Source organism: Symphalangus syndactylus, chromosome 14 (assembly GCF_028878055.3).
Source record: "Symphalangus syndactylus isolate Jambi chromosome 14, NHGRI_mSymSyn1-v2.1_pri, whole genome shotgun sequence".
Taxonomy (NCBI): Eukaryota; Metazoa; Chordata; class Mammalia; order Primates; family Hylobatidae; genus Symphalangus; species Symphalangus syndactylus.
In genome coordinates, this window is record NC_072436.2 from 88,791,233 (window position 1) to 88,809,142 (window position 17,910).

Genomic DNA, 17,910 nt, shown 5'->3' on the forward strand with positions numbered 1-17,910 from the left:
ACATGCACACGTATGTTTATCGTGGCACTATTCACAGTAAAAAAGACTTGGAACCAACCCAAATGTCCAACAACGATAGACTGGATTAAGAAAATGTGGCACATATACACCATGGAATACTATGCAGCCATAAAAAATGATGAGTTCATGTCCTTTGTAGGGACATGGATGAAACTGGAAATCGTCCTTCTCAGTAAATTATCACAAGGACAAAAAAACAAACACCCGCATGTTCTCACTCATAGGTGGGAATTGAACAATGAGAACACATGGACACAGGAAGGGGAACGAACCTGCACATTTTGCACATGTACCCTAAAACTTAAAGTATAATAATAATAAAGAAAATTAAAAAAGAAAGAAAATTCATTCTGTTGTTTAAGCCACCAAGTCTACGGTACTTTGTTAAGGCAGCCAGAGCTGACTAATACATTAAGTCACTCAAATAATTTTTTAAAAAGCTATGTAAAGAAATAGTAAAGATCTGCTATACTTAGGTAATATGAGCAAATGTGTGAGACAAAGTGTTTAATTTACATATGAAATAAGAATGATGAGAATACATGAGAGCAAGATTGCTATCTCAGAATTGGGAGTTTCGACGTGACTATTGTGTGTCATTTTATATGCAATCTGACAGGCTGCATGATTCTTAGTTGATTTATTTTTTAATTGACAAAATTGCATTTATCATGTACAACATGATGCTTTCAAATATATACATTGCAGAATGGCTACATAAAGCTAATTAACACAGTAACTCACATATGTATCATTTTTGTAGCAAGAACACTTAAAATATATTTTTTAACTGATTTTCAAGAATATAGTATGTTATTAATTATACTCGTCATGCTGTACAGTAGATCTCTTGAACTTATACCTCCCATCTAAGTGAAATTTTGTGTCCTTTGAGCAACATCTCTTCAACCCACACACTACTTCATCTGCCCGCCTTTGGTAACCAACATTCTACTCTTTGCTTCTGTTAGTTTCACTTTTTTAGATTCTACATAAAAGTGAGATCACACGGTATTTGTCTTTCTGTGCCTGGCTTATTCACTTAATTTTCTCCAGATCCATGTTACAAATCACGGGATAGACTTCTGTTTTAAAGCTGAAGAGTATTCCACTGTGTGTGTATGTATGTATATATATAACATTTTCTTATTTATTAATCTTTTGATCAATTATTACATTGACTATAGTGAATAATGCCTGAATGAAATGGGAATGCAGATATCTCTTCAATATACAGGCTTTATTTCCTTTGCATATGTACCACGTAGTGGAGTTGGCTGAATCATATGGTAGTTCTATTTTAAATTTTTGAGGAGTTGCCATACTGTTTTCCATAATGGCTGTACTAATTTACATACACGCCAACAGCATGCCAATATTTCCTTTTCTCCAATCCTTGTCAACACTTATCTTTTGTCTTTTTGATAACAGCCATTGTAACAAGTTTAAGGTATCTCATTGTGGTTTTCATTTTCATTTCTCTGATGATTGGTGATATTGAGAATTTTTAAATCTACCTGTTGGTCATTTGTAGGCCTTCTTTTGAGAAATGTCTATTCAGGTCCTTTGCCCATTTTTTAACTGTTTTATTTGTTTTCTTGCTGTTGAGTTGTTTGAGTTTCTCACATAATTTATATTAAGTCCTTGTCAGATGTATGCTTTAAAAATATTTTCTCTGGTTTTGTAGCTTGTCTCTTCACTCTGTTGATTGTATCTTTTTCTGTGCAAAAGCGTCTTATTTCATATAATCACGTTTGTCTTTTCTGTTTGTTTCTGCCACTTGTGCTTTTTGGGTCATAGCCAAAAAATGATTGCCCAGATCAATATCATGAAGCTTTTTCTTTGTTTTCTATTAGCAGTATTACAGTTTTATAATAACTGTATTTTGGATGAGGATGTCCAGTTTTCTCAACACCATTTGTTAAAGAAACTATGTCTTCTTTATTGTGTGTCCTTGGCATCTTGTCAAAAACTAATTGATTATAAATAGATGAATTTATTTCTGGGTTCTCCATTCTCTTCCACTAGTCTACTAGTTTTTCTTTATGACTGTACAATGGTGTCTTGGTTATTATATATTTATGTTTATTTTGAAATCGGGTAGTGTGATGCCTTCAGTTTATTTTTTTTCTCAAGATTGCTTTGGCTATTTGGAGTCTTTTGTGGTTCTAAACAAGTTAGAATTTTAACAGGAATTGCTTTGGGTAGTATGAAAATTTTAGCAATATTCTAATTCATGAACATAGGCGATCTCTATTTAGTTGTGTCTTCAGTATCTTTTATCAATGTTTTATAAACTTCAGTGTATAGATATTTTACTTCCACTTAAAATTCATTTTTACATTTTTTTATTGTAAATGAGATTTTTTTCTGGATTTATTTTTTGATAGTTCACTGATAGTGTATAGAAATGCTACCGATTTTTCTATGACTTTATATGCTGAAATTTACTGAATTTGCTTATTCTTACTATTTTCTGATGGACTCTTTAGGGTGATTATGTCATCAGCTAACACAGACAATAAAACTTTTTTCTAATATAGATACCTTTTATTTCTTTCTTTTGCCTAATTGCTTTGGTTAAACTTTTGGTACTATAGCGAATAGAAATGGTGAAAGTGGGAATGCTTGTCTTCTTCCTGGTCTTGAGGAAAAACTTTCAGTTTTCCACTGTTGATTATAATGTTACCTGTGGGTTTTTCATATGTGCCCTTTATTATGTGGTTTTTGTCCTTCATTCTGCTAATGAAGAACATTTATATATTAACATATTAACATTCTGTTACTAACATATTTGTAGATTTGTATATAACAACCCACAATTTCACATACTTGAAAACAGTATTCTCATCTTTTAAAATTTGGAAGTTATATTAGATCACCTAAAGTAACATCATTTGTATGATTTTATGTTTCTTAAATTGTTCAATCAAAGCAGTTAAGTTTCTCCAGGCCATGAGTATACAGAATGCTCTTTTCTCTTATTTTTCAATAAATTTCCTTGCTTGGAGCTCCTTGACAAACCAGTCTTAAAAGGTGAATTGATTTATAATTTACATTGTAAACTTAAAAATGTCTTTTTTTAAATTTTGGAAATAATGTGGTAACTTAATTTAGTAAAGTGAAAATTTTTAATTGCTTTTATGAATGGTAAAAGACATTGATTTAGAAGGAGAAATTATTAAAAATGCAGCTCAGATGTTTAAAATCTCAGCACCTTTTCTTCATTTCATAGTAGGAATTAATCTTATTCTTCACATAAAGTATCATGCAGAGATTCAATTTTATTGCCCTATGATTACAGTAATTTCTATAGAAAATACTTTTAAAATAACCATCTGTAATTGTTACCTTTAATTTCATATTTAGATTCAAGGCTTTCACTTCCACCGTGACAGCATGAGGACCTCCATGGACATACTTCCCAGTGAAACTAGTAGAAATTAAAAATAACAAAACAACAAAAACAAACATTTTAAAGTCTCTGGAAATGGTCTTATGTGCATGCAGCAAATGAAGAAACATCCATACAAGAAAATCAGGTAAAACTTGGTAAGAACAGTGAGAATCTGTAGTATGTAAATTGAGACCTACTTTCTTTGTGCTCCCAACTCAGCAATACAGAAACTGTACTCCAGTCTGGTGTGGTGAAGAACGCAGGGTTTTCTCTCTCTCCAGCTCTCAGTAGGATGGCTTTCTACTAGTATGATCAAGGTGCCACCATTTCTCATACTGTCCCCAGCAATTTATTGGTAAGATTTCATTCCAGGCAAATGCAGCACAGAAGTAGATGCTTTCTTCTTTTGTCCCAATTTTGGGATGGAGGCTCTACCTTGGATCCAATGCCATTGAGAATACTATAGACCAAGTAGCCCTATCTCTGGCTCATAGGAAGTGGTATCACACTGGAAGAGGCAAGCTTAGAAGACCTGTGGATACTGCCACTACTTTTAAAATAACATAACAAATATTTTTGTTCCAAAATACTTAACAGACCTGTAAATGCTTAACATCTTGGTGGGGTTAGTGTGTTTAGCAGTTTATTGGTTACAGACAGAGCATGGGATTTGATGCTTGAACTGAAGGAGCACTTTTCACGTCTCATTTTACAGATAGCAAAGGATTCTTTTTAGTTTTAGAAGTCTTTCAAAATAAGAAGTCAAATGAGGTAAGTAAAAATAAGATATCCCAAATAATCTATTAGGTATAATGACAAGCATTGCACCTTGTCAACAAGCAAGTTAAAAAGACATGAGGAAAGTTCTTCTGGAATTTGAGAGAAAAATTAAAAGTTCAATATCTGTAATGAAAATAACACCCACATGAGAGTTTCAGGCAAACTTCTTAGCTTGAAATTAACATTTGTAATGAGGATCAGAATAACAGTGGTTTGGGTTTTAATGTTTCAGTCTAGAAAGATTTGGCTGGGTGTGGTGGCTCACGCCTGTAATCCCAGCATTTTAGGAGGTCGAGGCAGGACAATCACTTAGGTCAGGAGTTCAAGACCAGCCTGGCCAACGTGGTGAAACCCAATCTCTACTAAAAATACAAAAAAAGCCGGGCATCACTATGCCTGTACTCCCAGCTATTTGGGGGACTGAGGCACCAGAATCGCTTGAACCCAAGAGGTGGAGGTTGTAGTGAGCCAAGATCATGCCACTGCACTCCAGCCTGGGTGACAGAGTGAGACTCTAAAAAGAAAAAAAAAAAAAGAAAAAAAAAATTTTTATTCTTCTCATGTACTCCTCAATCATTAGCTACTTAATTCTTGAGCTGACTGAACAACTGTCACATGCCAGATACTTTACTATATAACAGGCAGACAGAAAGGAAGAGTGTGTATTGTTGAGAGAAGGGGAAAGAGAATAAAAGATGTAAGGGAAAAAGAAAACAAGTCCTTTGTCATTAAGAAGTTTGACATGTCCATATGAAACATATTCATATCACTGTACTTTGGCAGGTATACAAATGTTCCAAGAAAGGAACACACAACATGATTATCTTCTCCAAAGCATCATTAATGATCCCTTCTCTTCAACTATGCCTTATTTTACATTTCTTTGTTGTTTTTTGTATTAGGCCATTCTTGCATTGCTATAAAGAAACACCTGAGACTGCGTAATTTATAAACAAAAAAAGTTTTAATTGGCTCATGGTTCTGAAGGCTATATAGGAAACATGGTGCTGGCATCTGCTTCTGGTGAGGCCTCAGGAAGCGTACAATCATGGCAGAAGGCCACAGAAAGCCAGCATGGTGAGAGGAGGAGTAGGAGAGAAAGAGTGGGGAGGTGCCACGCACTTTCAAACAACCAGATCTCACAAGAACAAACTCACTATCATAAGGACAGCACCAAGAAATTCAGGAGTAGTCTGCCCACATGACCCATCTCCTTCCAGGCCCCACTCCTCCCAGGCCCCACCTCCACCACTGGGAATTACATTTCAACATGAGATTTGGGCAGAAGAACCAACAGGCAAACTATATTATTCCACTGCTGGCCCCCAAATATTATGTCCTCTTCACATTGAAAAATATAATCATCCCCTGCCAATAGTCCCCAAAAGTCTTAACCCATTCCAGCATCAAGTCTAAGGTCCTAAGTTACACCTGAGACACACTTCCGTTTACCTATAAGCCTGCGAAATTAAAACAAGTTATGTACTCCCAAGATACAATGGTAGTTCAGGCCTTGGGTAAACATTACCATTCCAAAGGGAAGAAATTGGCCAAAAGAAACGGGCAATAGGCTCCATGCAAGTTTGAAACCTAGCAGGAATATCACTAAATGTTAAAGTTCCAAAACAATCTCTTTTGACTCCATGGCCCATATCTAGAGCACATTGCTGCAAGGGGTGGGCTCCCAAGGTCTTGGACAGCTCAGCCCCTGTGGCTTTGTAGGCTGTAGCCCCCACAGCTGTCTTCACAGGTTGGAATTAAGTGTCTGTGGCTTTTTGAGGTGCAGGGTGCAAGCTGCTGGTATATCTACCATTCTAACTTGGGCCACAGCCTCCTTCTCACAACTCCACTAGGCAGTGCCCCAGTGGGGACTCTGTGTGGCAATGCCAACCCATATTTTCTCTAGTCATTGCCCTAGTAGAGATTATCTGTGAGGGCTCTACAGCTGCAGCAAGAGTCTGCCTGGGCACCCAGGCTATCTCACACATCCTCTGAAATCTAAGTAGAAGCCACCAAGCCTCCTTCATTTTTGCATTCTCTGCACCCACAAGCTTAATATCACATGAAAGCCACTAAGCCTTATGGGTGTGCCCTCCAGTGTCAGCCTGAGCCGTACCTGGGGCCTTCGAGCCACAGCTGTAGCTGTAGCAGTCAAGATGTGAAGAGCATCCTCCCAAGGTGGCACAGGTCATTGGTGCCATGGACCTAGACCTTGAAACCATTCTTTCCTCCTAGGCCTCTGGGCCTGTGATGTCAGGGAAAACCTAGAAGATTTCTGAAATGTCTTTGAGGCCTTTTTGCTGTTGTCTTGGATATTAGCACTTTTAATCATATTAATCTCTTTAACAAGTGGTTGCTCCACAGCCTGTTTAGACTTTTTCTCTACCATACTGCCAGGCTGCAAATTTTCCAAACTGATATCGTGTCCCTTTTAAATAGATGTTCCAAATTTAGGTCATGTATTTGCTCCTGTATTTGGTCATAGGCTGTTAGAAGCAGCCAAGCCGTATCTTGAACACATTTCTTAGAAATTTCTTCCACCAGATACTGTAGGACATCATTCTTAAATTCAAACTTCCATAGATCCCTAGAGCATAAACACCATGTGCCAAGCTCTTTGCTAAGGTGTAACATGGGTGATCTTTACTCTAGTTTCCAATAACTTTCTTTTTTCCATCTGAAACCTCATCAGCCTGGACTTCACTGTCCATATTTCTATGAACATTTTGCTTACAACCATTCAACAAGTCTCTAAGAAGTTCCAAACTTTCCCTTATCTTCCTGTCTTCTTCTGACCCCTCCAAACTCTTCAAACCTCTTCCCATTACCCACTTCCAAAGCCACTTCCACATTTTCTGGTATCTTTATAGCAATGTCCCACCCCTGAGTACCAATATTCTGTGTTAGGCCATTTTATTACTATAAAGAAATACCTGAGGCTGGGTAAATTATAAAGAAAAAAAGGTTTAATTGGCTCATAGTTCTGCAGGCTTTATAAGTAGCATGGTGCTGAGATCTGCTTCTGGTGAGGCTTCAGGAAGCTTACAATCATGCAGAAGGCCACAGGGAGCCAGCATGTTACATAGGAAAAGCAGGAGCAAGAGGGAGAGTGGCGAGGTGCCACACACTTTTAAACAACTAGATTTCATGAGAATTCACTCAGTATCATGAGGACAGCACCAGGTCATTCATGAGGGATTCACTCTTATGACCCAAACACCTCCCTCCCTGCCTCACCTACAATATCGAGGATTACATTCCAACATGAGATTTGGAGGGGCAAACATCTAGACGATGTCATGTTATTAAAAATAGACATAGACCTCTAGAACCAGACCGTTCATTTCAACTTCAATGCATTTTTTATTGTGCAACCTAGTACGTTTTTCTTCACTCTGTACCATATCACATCAGGTTACAAAGCAGATTCACTATTTTATTTTAATCATTATTTTGTGTGTAATGGGTCAATCAACAGATACCTCATAATTCCTTCCATATATACAGTAGTAAAAGAGGTGCAGTGCAGAGAGGTCCTTGTTTCTGCTCTAGAATAGGTTAGTATTTGGATAGTGTAGCAGGATCCATCATGACATTATCAAAGTATATGATTTGAGAAGGAACGGGTACAGAGAAGTAATTATACAGACTTTCAGATCAAAGAAAGAACACAGTTTACATCAAGTTATGGAGAAGAATCTCACAGAAGATGGAAACAGTTATACTGTGGGAAGATAACATAAACAAAACTAAAAATGAAAAAATGTACAAGTATATTTAAGATGATGGACATTAGGCCAGACTAAAATTGAAGATATTTATAGGGAAATGATAAAGTCCTGTGTGAAAAATGTATTGCTGACATGGTCTTATATGACTTTATCCAGTAGAAAATAGGAGTACTTGAAAGCGTACATCATAGTCAAATGCCACCTTTAGAGAACTCCAATATGCCAGATACTTTCCAAAAGTTATCTTCTTAATGCTCTCGTTAATCCTATTGGAAATAATATTAGTTTTCACATTTCCTAACTGAAAACTGTAACTGGGCAATATTAAAATAAATGGTTCCAATGAGCAGTAACAGAGTTCTGAAATTAAGTTTGTAGTACTTTCTTTTTTAACCAAGTTTTTATGTTGAGACTATAAAGACATTGAAGGCAGTAAAACTGTCATTTATTTCCCACCATTATATTCTATATATTTCATATAGTGTATAGAACTTAATGTTTAATAAAAGTATTTTTAATTAAATAGGTGAGATGAATAATGTATATGATTTAAAATCTAACAGTGGCATACAAGATGATTGTGAATAAAGAGGAAGAATGACATCCTTATGGTAGTATTTTGTATGTCAAAATGTTAAGAATGCACTAAGGTCATTTCAGCAGAGGTGAAATGAAATGACATAGATTATAAGATGGGTGACCATAAAGGATCTTTGTGTGTTTTGTATCTCCCTGAGTAAAATAACAAAATTGAGCTACTACTCATTAGATATATTGAACACATTGCAATTATTTTGGTGTTCTTTATGTTGGCATTATTCTACTTCTTTTATCCATCCCAACTTTAGTCTGAACTATTCAAATAAAGACTCTATTGGCAAGCTCAGAGTATGGAATATTTTTGTAAGTAGTGTGGGTACAAATCTCTCAAACACTTTACTGTGGCTACAAAATCAGGTGCTCATAAAATTGAGATACAGCTCTAGTTTAAACCGTGTTAGTATTTCCCTGCCTAACATAAAGCCCAGACCTACAAGGAGCACATTTATTTATTTTACTTTTTATTTGCAATTCCCAGTCATGGTGTTTGTTTGAAAAATACCTACAGTTGCCTAAGTGAAGTAATATTTTTGGCTCTTAAGGGGTATTTCTCAGAGACAGCCAACTGATGTAAAACTTGAGCATCTAATGTGAGTTAAGGGAAACAATTTTCCTAATATCTGAGGGAGTCTGCATGGAAATTCATCATTACTATTATCACTAGACAGTGTGTTAAGCACCAGAAAAGCTGGATATTATTCACTCTGAAAGCTTTGAGGGCACACTATACATCACCTTCGTGCTTTTTAATGGACTTTAATACAGAAATCAGAGGTGTGGAGAACAAGAATTGTAATGATTCCCATATATTTGGAATTTTTACCATGAATATCACTTGTAAAATAGACAATTTTTTCTGACATCAGGAAAGAAATATAAGTAGATCCACTTCATACTATATTATTTAGTATGTTGTCAAGAATATTTGAATTTTTTAAAGGTGAAAGATTAGCTATGCTGTCTTATTGTAGAGATGAAGTTATAATTTGAATATCATAATTTCCCTTCTGGTGTCCACTACTTATGACAGAAAACATTTTTCTTTAAATTGCCCAAATTATAGTCACACTGGAGACTAATATGTTTTGGAACAGGTTAATTTAGAAAAGGAAAAATCTGAGTGAGCTAAATAAGCTTTTTAGAAAATTTGTCACAACTTTTTTGATGAAAGGTGTCAAGTTATATCATCAAGAAACATACTATGTAAACTAAAGTTAGCTACTCACATGGGAATCACCATATTTTACTACTTCTTTTCTTATTCCAAACTGGTACTGGGGAAGAAGCTTTGTAGTATTTACTTGAACTCGGCCTTATTCCCTTTTCTTTAGGTCAGTGGTTCTCAAACTTTAATGCATTTAAGAATCACTCAAGGAGCTTGTAGCAAGCCTAGTGCCCAGGCCACACCTCATGTGAATTAAATCAGAATCTCCAGAGACAGGACATACAAAATCAGCAGTTTTTAAAGTTTCCTAAATAATTCTAAAATGCTGCCAATATTAAGAACCAATGCTCCAGATTCTGAATTTCTTTTTTCTCATAATGAGAAATTGGGAGTTGTATGAGAATATTAAATGCTTGATATAAAGCTAAAGGTCTAATTTCCATATTCACATAAAGTGTCACAAGTTCTGTACCTCTTACCCAGGTGCTCTCCTTCTCACATTCTTCATTTGCCTCCTCCAAAGGCAGACATCTTGCTAGGAATTTTTTACTTTTATGGTAACTAAGATAACAAAGAAGCATGATCCACTTTTCTTTAATAGATAAGGATCTATCTGCTCCTTGAATTTCAACTGCACTTTTCAAGAATTGATTCTATCTAAACAAATGCATGAAATGATTAGCAATTAATACCAGCTTGAGGCTTGAAAATCTAATTCAAAATGTATTTAATTATAAACACGTAGCAACTGAAATAAATGGCAGATATTCACTATCATTAAGATATCTATATGTCAAACACCAGATTGCTGATAACTCTTCTTTATGTGAATATTAACTTCTATGTAAAGATTTTGAATAAAAATGTAAGCCACTATAGAAAAAAATGTGAAGGGAAAAATATACTACATTCTATTTTTATAAAACTTTAGTTATATAGAAATATGTTTTTTAGTGGATTTCATGAAAGAAATAACAATATCTGTCTTGAATCAAGCATTTGCTAAGTGCCTGGCAATGTGCTTAGGAGATTCATTTTTGTTATTACATTTACTTAAGAGATTCATTTTATTAGTACATTTACTTTTATGACAATAATTATTTCCAGGTGGGGAAACCAATGTTTATAGACACTAAATACCCACATACCTTTAACTCAGTTATATGTAATTCTGAGGTACTTCCTTGCAATAATTATGCTATACTAACAACTAAGGTGTCACTTTATATAAAAAATAGTTTACAAGTACAAATTGAGGGTAATGCAAAAGAAGAAAAATTATGAGATTTATAATAGTCTCCATAATTCCGTACCCTTGTCTTTCATTTGTGTGTAAAGCTATTTATCAAACATGTATTAAGCATTTATTCACAAGCCTGGTGTTAAACCCTAGAAAAACAGCAATGAAATTCAGATTCTTTCCTCAAGGATCTTGCAGTTGTGAGGGAGATAAAAGCTTAAGAAGAGCAATTGTTTATTTGTGGATTGTTTGGTGTAAAAAGAGGAGAACTACAATCTAGATTTCACAGTTGAAAATGCAGTTGTCCCTTGGTATCAGCAGGGGATTGATTTCAGGACCCATGCAGATACCAAAACCTACAGATGTTCACGTTTCTTGCATAACATGGTGTAGTATTTGCATATAACTTATGCACCTTCTTGCATACAATTTGAATCATCTCGAGATTACTTCTAATAGCTAATAAAATGTAAATGCTATGTAAAACATTGATATACTGTTTTTATTTGTATTATTTTTATTGTTGTCTAGTTACTGTATTTTTTCTCAAATATATTTGACCTAGTTATTTGAATCTACAAAGGCTTTTTACATCCAAGTACAGCCAGCCAACTGTACACACATTGAACAAATAAGCAGTTATCAAATCCACTGGGGCCTGGTAGAAAAGGAGTATGTGGGTACAGACTGAGACTCCATAAAAACTTTCCATATATTGTCAAGTTAGCTACCTGGAGGGTGACTGTTATTTTCAAACATAGTCGACACACACACATACAATTAACACACACATGCATATTTATAGTAAAAAATATTTGAATGAGAAATTGGCCATTTAGCTCAATATCTACTAAAAAATCTGGTTTCTCTTTTTGTTTAGTTATTTTTAATTGATGTGTAATTGACTTGCAGTAAAATGTTCTCTTTTTAGTGTGCAGTTTTTTAAGCATTGACAAATGTGAAAAATTATTTACCACCAATGCAATATTTTTTAAATGTTCATTTTAACCATTAGTCCCCTTCCTTAAGCGTTTCTATTGTTTAGCCACGGTCACAGCTAAAACACACACACACACACACACACACACACACAAAGGTGTGAGTTCAATATGAGGCAAAATTCAACAGTTGATAAAATTGAAGAAAATTGATAACAAAAGCATTGAACTTTATCATTTATGCACTACTTCTATAGAGTTTTTGTCAGAAATCAAGTCAGTATAAGCAAACAAAGATTCTCCTAAACTACAAAACTCTAATAGAGATATTAGTGTGAACCAAGTATATGAGATGTGTAAGTGGCATGATAAATTAAGAACAAGTGCTAAACAAAAGGATTTGCAAAAGTAGATTTCTGAGCAACTGGAAATATTTTGCTTGCTTATTGAAAAAGTCCATGGGCTTACTTTTTTTTTTGAGACGGAGTCTCGCTCTGTCGCCCAGGCTAGAGTGCACTGGCGCAATCTCAGCTGACCAACTACAAGCTCCACCTCCCGGGTTCACGCCATTCTCCTGCCTCAGCCTCCCCAGCAGCTGAAACTACAGGCACCCACCACCATGCCCGGCTAATTTTTTTGTATTTTTAGTAGAGACAGGGTTTCACCGTGTTAGCCAGGATGGTTTTGATCTAACCTCGTGATCCACCCGCCTCAGCCTCCCAAAGTGCTGGGATTACAGGCGTGAGCCACTGCGCCCAGCTGGGCTTACGCTTTTAACATGTGATACTGGTTAAAGATCAATTCTGCCCTGATCTGTTCACTATACTTTATATGTGTCAAAACATCCTATGTACCCCATGAATATGTAAAATTATTATTTGTTAATTTAAAAAGATAATTTCTGTTCCCTGAAGTCTCAACTAAAAGCATGAGAGATTACTGACCATTGCAGTATAGTGACAGATGTTCATTTCTGGTCCAACCAAGCTTTACTAACATCCCTGTTCCAATTTGTTGGGAAAAGTTTTGTTCTTTAGAAAAGAATCAATCACTTGTTATTTGAAAGCTTTTTTTTATGTGCATTTTCTTTAACTTTATACATTTTTTGCCCCAAATCTTGGTATTGTATATAAATATGCTAATGTTTATGTTAAGGTAACTTCATTGCAGACAAAGTTACATACGTAAGCTCTTGGAAACTGCACTAATAGTAATGTGATGTGTATTGTTTAAGGTACACATCACTGGCATGGTCTTTATGGACCAGGTGTAAAACTGCAGCCATGAAGGGAAATAAGGACTTCAGATATAAAATCCATATTAAAATATGTCAAACCTTTCTGCTTTTCATTAATGTATGCACTCCCAGTAGCAAAGCATCCACAAAGCTGTTAATTTGATTTCTTACTACTGCTAAGTTTTTTGAATAGAACTGAAGATCATTTTCTGATAGGAGTGTCATTCTTTCAGACAAATAATATATTACAGCTTACCCAGCCTCATTATTACTACTTTTAATTTAGCAGTCAGAGGACTCTGCTTTAATTTACCTGCTCATGGGACTCTGCAAGAAGGAAAGAGTTAGATAGGCAGAGGTGGGGGAGAGTGGGGAGGCATGCACAATTAGTAGACTCTTATCAGGGAACCTGCCCCCAATAGTTATGTAGGTTCTTTTCTATTTTCCCTAAGTGTTGGCCGGGTTGAGAAATAAAGGGACAGAGTACAAAAGAGAGAAAATTTAAAGCTGGGCATCTGGGGAAGACATCACATGTCAGTAGCTTCCGTGATGCCCCACAAGCTGCAAAACCAGCAAGTTTTTATTAGTGATTTTCAAAGGGGAGGGAGTGTATGAATAGGGTGTGGGTCACAGAGATCACGTGCTTCACAAGGTAATAGAATATCATAAGGCAAATGGAGGCAGGGTGAGATCACAGGACCAGAGGACCAGGGCGAAATTAAAATTGCTAATGAATTTTCAGGCACCACTGTCATCCATAACATCTTATCAGGAGACAGGGTTTGAGAGCAACACGTCTGACCAAAATTTATTAGGTGGGAATTTCCTCATCCTAATAAGCCTGGGAGCGCTATGGGAGACTGGAGCTTATTTCATCCTTACAGCTCAACCATAGAAGACAGCCACACCCAAGGGGGCCATTTTAGAGGCCTACCCTCAGGGGCGCATTCTCTTTCTCAGGGATGTTCCTTGCGAGAAAAAGAATTCAGTGGTATTTCTCCCCTTTGTTTTTGAAAGAAGAGAAATACGTCTCTGTTCCGCCCAGCTCACTGGTGGTCAGAGTTTAAGGTTATCTCTCTTGTTCCCTGAACATTGCTATTATCCTGTTCTTTTTTCAAGGTGCCCAGATTTCATATTGTTCAAACACACATGCTCTACAATTTGTGCAGTTAATGCAATCATCACAGGGTCCTGAGGCGACATACATCTTCCTCAGCTTATGAGATGACAGGATTAAGAGATTAAAGTAAAGACAGGCATAGGAAATCACAAGGGTATTGACTGGGGAAGTGACAAGTGTCCATGAAATCTTCACAATTTATGTTTAGAGAGTGCAGTAAAGACAGGCATAAGAAATTATAAAAGTACTAATTTGGGGAACTAATAAGTGTCCATGAAATCTTCACAATCCATGTTCTTCTGCCATGGCTTCAGCCGGTCCCTCCGTTTGGGGTCCCTTACTTCCCACAACAGACTCTGTATCAAGACTTTATGTGTTGAAGCATAAGGGACAAAACACTTGAGAAAAACATAAATTATTTTGTTGAGTGGAGTATTCTATATATTTCTGTTGGCTCCTATTGGTCTGTAGTATTGTTCAGGTTCTTTTTCTCTCACTGATGTTCTGTCTGGTTGTTCTATCCATTATTGAAAGTGAAGTATTAAAGTCTCCTACTAGTAGAACTATCTATTTTGCTCAATTTTATCAGTGCTGTTTAATATATTTTGGAGCTCTGATATTTGGTGCCTATATGTTTATATTTTCTTGATGAATTAGCACTTTAATGAATTAACACAATACTGTTCTTGTCTCTTGTAGAAGTTTTTGACTTAAAGTCTATTTTGTGTTATATTACAACATCTACTCCTGCTCTATCTTGGTTACTATTTGTATGAAATACCTCTTTCATTCTTCCACTTTACAGCTATGTTCTCACATCTAAGTAAATCTGTTGTAAACAAAATAGAGTTGGATCCTTTATTTTGCCAACCTATGATATTTAATTTGGACATGAAACCCATTTTCATTTAAAGTAACTACTAATATGGAAGTATATGCTTTTGCCATTATGTTCTTTGTTTTCTGTATGTCTTATAGCCATTTTGTCCCTCATTTCCTCCCTTGCCTTCCTTTGTATTGATTCACTGCAGTGAAATATTTTTATTTGCTTCTTATTTCCCTTTGTGTATAATTTTATATATTCTTTTTTGTAGTTACCATGGGGATTGCATGTAACATCCTAAAATTATGATCATCCATTTTAAATTGATATCAACTCAACTTCAGTTACAGCCAAATCTCTATTTCCTCCCAGCTCTATCCCTTTACCAACACTTTATTTACTGATGTCACAAATTGCATATTTATAAATTGTGTATCAATCAACATAGATATGTAATCATTTTTGGTGAATTTGCTTTTTGAATCTTGTAAAAAAGCAAAAGGTTGAGTTATAAACCAAAATTGCAGTAGGACTTTAATATCTGCCCATGTATTTAACTTTACTGAAGAGCTTTAGGCTTTCACATATCTTGGGGTTACTGTTTTGCCCCTTTCCCTCTTAAACTTGAAAAAAATCACTTTTATATTTCTTGTAGGGAAAGGCTAGTTAGTAATAAACTCCCTCAGCTTTTGTTTGTCTTGGAATTTCTTAAATTCTCCCTAATTTTTGAAGGACAGCTTTGTCAGCAATAGAATTCTCAGCTGAATTTTTTTATTCTTTCAGTACTTTAAATGGATCATCACATTGCCTCTGGCCTGTGAGTTTCTGCTGAGAAATCTGCTGGTAGGCTTATTGAATATCCCTTATAAGTAACCCATCATTTTCTCTTGTTTCCTTCAAGATTCTCTGTCTTTTTCTTTCAACAGTTTATGTGACTCAGTGTGATTTTCCTTAGATCTATTTTGAAGTTTATTTTCTTGAATTTGCATATCCATGTCTTATGTCAAATTTGGGAAGTTTTCAGCCATTGTTTCTTCAAATGTTCTTTAGTTCCCTTTCTCTCTTCTTTTCCTCAGACTCCAATAATGTAAAAACTGCAAATATATTTGCACTCACCTAATATAAATTTGGTACACTTGATGTTATTCTATAAGCCCCTTGGGCTTTATTACTTTCTTAATAAGTTTTCTTCTGTTCTTCAGATTTATAGTTTTAGAATGACCTGTCTTCAAATTTGTTGATTATTTCTTTTGCTTATTTCTGTCGTTGAATCTTGCTAGTGATTCCTTTCTACCATTTTTTTCAGCTCTTGAATTTCTATTAGGCTCTTCTTTTTATGATTTCCACACATTTTTTGATATTAGATCTCTGTCGTTGTTTTCCTTTAGTTCTTTGAATATATTTAAGACAGTTACTTAAAATTCATTTTTTAAAATGAGTATTATGGTGATGTTTCTTCTAGGGCTTTTAATGGAGATTTATTTTGTTCCTTTGAATAGCCTGTATTTCCCTCTTTTTTTCTGCTGTGGTCTTTTGTTGAAAACTGACCATTTAAAAAAAAATAGCTACCTCTCCTATTCTTTGTAGAGTGGCATAGAAGACCTTCAGTAATAAACAGGTCCCTGAGTCTGAAGATCAGCTTGGGGTAAATGCTTAAAATTTTACTGGGTCTTTTGGGCCTGGGTCCTGTCTGGGCCTGTGCATGTGCTTTATTTTTGTATCTATGTATTTATTTTTATTTCCCTTACTGCTTTTAAATGTCTTAATTCCCCCAAAAAATCTCATCTCAGTCTCTTCCAAGGGCCTTAGATACTTTATTGTATCCTTCTACCTGTAATGTCTTACTCCCAGATAGCTGCAGGTCTGAAGTTTTCCTGCAGTTTTCATGCACCTCAGTGACCATCACGGCTCTTTGCAGTTTCCAGCCTGAGATCCAAATGATGCCCTCATTCACTGTCTGAGCCTCCAGGTTAAGTGAGAGGGAAACCAGTCAATAGGGCAACCCACAGACAGGCCAGAACATTTCAATCAAGTTTCACTCTGTTTCTTCCATCCTGACAGAGAACTGGATATTAGGCTGTTTCCACTTATACCTTGCACGCTGGGGAATGGTGGAACAAGGATAGGTAGAAATACCATGAAATTTCCTACCATTTTGAATATGGCTTTTCCTTGATTGGGTATTTCCTTGATTGCTGTAGGTATTTGGTTTCCAGAGGTCCTATAAAGTTATTTTAGTCATCCATAGTTTTTAATTTTATGTGTACATGGGGAAATGAGGACTTGGAGCTTTCTTGACCTAGAATAAAATTCTAGGACTCCTTTTTGCTTTATTCTCATTGTAGTGTAATAGTTTTCCCTTAAAAATGAAATTGCCTTTAGGATCAATACAAAAAATGCTCTTTTTAAAATGCTCTTTTCATTTAAAAATGAAATTGCCTTTAGCATCAATATAAAAAATGCTCTTTATTAAATTATCTTTTATTTAAACACAAGACTGATTTTATGTTTTAAATCATATTACTTTAAATTTTAAAACAAATATTATAATTACTTCCTAAGATAAAAAGATGCAGTGTTGGGAAATACATCTCACTTTGTGCAAAGATTTGTAATTAAACATTAGGACTTTTATGCCCATGTTATCTATTACTCAAATTCAGTGGCTTAGCACTTCAGCAGTTACTTAAACCACTAGTCCCCATGTTGACAATCTAGGCTATAATCAGCTGGTCAGGTTTTCTGATCTAATTTTGCTCACTGCCATATTGTAGCCTCAGTCTTATGTTGCAGGCTCACTTAAAACAGCTAAATGTTTGCTGATTTACACTGGTTTTGGCTAGGGCTACTTTGATAAT

General features: G+C 35.5%; 2 long non-coding RNA genes across 3 annotated transcripts in view; both read right to left on the reverse strand.

The window, feature by feature from the left end:
- Positions 1-17,910, reverse strand: part of LOC134732376 (uncharacterized) — a 1,392,928-nt gene that overhangs the window by 364,655 nt on the left and 1,010,363 nt on the right. The window lies entirely within an intron of this gene.
- LOC134732373 (uncharacterized) overlaps positions 1-17,910 on the reverse strand; it is a 212,000-nt gene that overhangs the window by 153,150 nt on the left and 40,940 nt on the right. Inside the window, exon 2 of one of the 2 annotated variants that reach the window (XR_010115472.1) lies at positions 3,373-3,454. The exons of the other annotated variant lie outside the window; for it this stretch is intronic. This is a non-coding gene — a long non-coding RNA (uncharacterized lncRNA). The remainder of the gene's footprint in view (positions 1-3,372; positions 3,455-17,910) is intronic. 2 annotated transcript variants of the gene reach the window in all.